This window comes from Caretta caretta, chromosome 3, assembly GCF_965140235.1.
Source record: "Caretta caretta isolate rCarCar2 chromosome 3, rCarCar1.hap1, whole genome shotgun sequence".
NCBI classification, from domain to species: Eukaryota; Metazoa; Chordata; order Testudines; family Cheloniidae; genus Caretta; species Caretta caretta.
Window position 1 is genome coordinate 45,924,197 of NC_134208.1, and position 2,334 is coordinate 45,926,530.

Below are 2,334 nucleotides of genomic sequence, written 5' to 3' on the forward strand. Positions count from 1 at the left end.
AGTGCAAGGGGGAGGGAGGCTGGCTGTGTTTTGTTCCAAGAGATTTGTTTGTTAACAATAAACAAACAAACAAAAATGAATAAGATGTTTTTCATGCTGCTGGCTTCTGACTCCAGGCCTTGCTTGGTTTGAGAAACTGAGGGATATTGAGGCTTTGCTCCAAAATGTTAGTCAGACAAATGCAGAGAGAACATGTGCTCTTGGATTCTGAGGAACAGCCAGATCAAACACACTGGTGGCCTGGCTTATGTTCTGTAATTGTCAGGTTATTTCCCAACACAGTTCTGTATTATGAGAATGTTCTTTGGTCCTGTCTACCCAAGCAAGGCTACCAGCGCCCGGTGTCTTGTGATAATCAAGGAATCAATTTTATGACAGTCTCTACCGTGCGCACACACAGTCAATCTGGGGCTAAAAGCCACCCTTCAGTGTGAGAGACCAACATGGTAACATGGATATATAAACTGTGTGTATGTGTATATATATATGGCAAGGTATACAGAGTCTGGGTTCGGTTCTGGACATTAAAACCAGAATCCTAAACTCATCAGACAGCCCATGCACAGGGTGAAAACCCCACAGTTTACCCCCCATTACTAATCATGCTGCTTCCTTCTTCCTGTACCAGACACCTCAACTTTTCCACAATCTATGCTGTTTTATCTAGAGCGGATTTTGACATTTTTTCACCTCCCTGCCTCTGTCCCCCTCTCTTATTCCCTGTTAAGCTCTGTGTTGCCACCAGTGTCCCTCAGTCTGCCTACCAAGCCTATCTAGGTTTTCATAGTGCATTCATCTGTGTTGATGGATGCTCTGTATGGGATGTGGGCCTGGGTGCTGGTGCAGCAGAAGGAAAGCTAGGAGCTGCAGTAGGGTATAGGAGCTGGACACTTGGGAGCAGCTCTTCAACAAATGCTAGAACAAGATGGCCCAGTGGCTGTTGCTACAGTAGCCTGTTGCTCCCCGGGCAGAGTTGGGGAGGGGGGAGCTTGTGTATTATTCTTCAGAGGAATGCTCTCTGATAACAGTACCTAGAACCCATTTCCAAATTAAGGTCATGGGCAGCTAAGGGGAATCATATCACTCAGGGGAGTGGACTAATGACCCTCACCCCCACCACTTTACTTTTGCTGTAGTTACAAATGGTAACAGAGGTGGGTTCCTTTAATGATCCAGAGAGCCCCCTTCATGATTCAGGAGCATTGCATTGCTCTGTCAGAGAGCTAACAAGGGCACAACTCCTTGCTCAATCTTCAGTCTTCTTCATCAATTCAGGCAGAGGTTTCCAACACAAGCTTTTGACAAACAAACAGTCACGCTGCAATGAGCGCCTTACAAATCTGAAACCAGTAAGAGGGATGTGAAATTAGTTGTCACTAGTGATTAGAAACTTTTGGCGGGTATGTGAATTCTCGTTAATACACACTCTCTGCTGCAGAATTCCTTTGATCCTCCTATCTTTATGTTGGAAGCCAACTAGTTTCTAAAATACGAAATGCCATGCAGGACCACCCTCTATAAATATTAAAATCTGACAATAACTCTCAAATGGTTGTCAATGGGATTTTTATTGCCCTGAACTTGTTCTGCTTCAAATGTAAGGTACTAGTTCTTTACTAAATGACTTTGAAAGAGGATTGGGTAGTGCAGATATTCACTGTTTGTATCAAATACATTTATTTATTTATTTGTCTTGCTAATATTTCTGTATTATAGCTTTTTCACATTACTTCATTTTTGAACTGTACAAAGGCATCAATTATTTACTGAACATCAGTGTGAGTCAGTGGAAGAGTTCTACATCTCTGGGCAGAATCCCAGCACCTGACACTCAATCAAGCACCTCTTTTCTCAACAGAAACCAGAAACTTAGGGTTAGAACTACTGAACTTCTAACAATAAAAGCACATTAGCTGCTTAAAACATGCATATATGTGTTGCAGCAGCAGACTCAACACTGAAAAGAGGCTCATTTAAAAAAGATAGCATTTGGGACACATCAATAAAGCAATAACTGCAGAGGGACAGGTAGTTAAAAACAACTACTGGCCAGAACCATGACCCCAGACCTGAATACACATCAGGAAGGTTGATTCTGTATCCAAATGTGTCTCATGCCCATTTTGCCAAGGAATACCTGTTCTGCCTATTTTTTTCTGGAATTAGAATGTGCTGTACCTTGCAGTTAGGGTGTTCTAGGACTTTCCTGAACTCCATCGTGCTACCTAAATGGCTTATGAGAACAAGGTAGGCTACCAGAAAGAGACAGTGTAGGGAGCTCTGATCTGTGTCATCAAAGCCCAGCAGTCATTAAATAAATTGCACTCACACCAC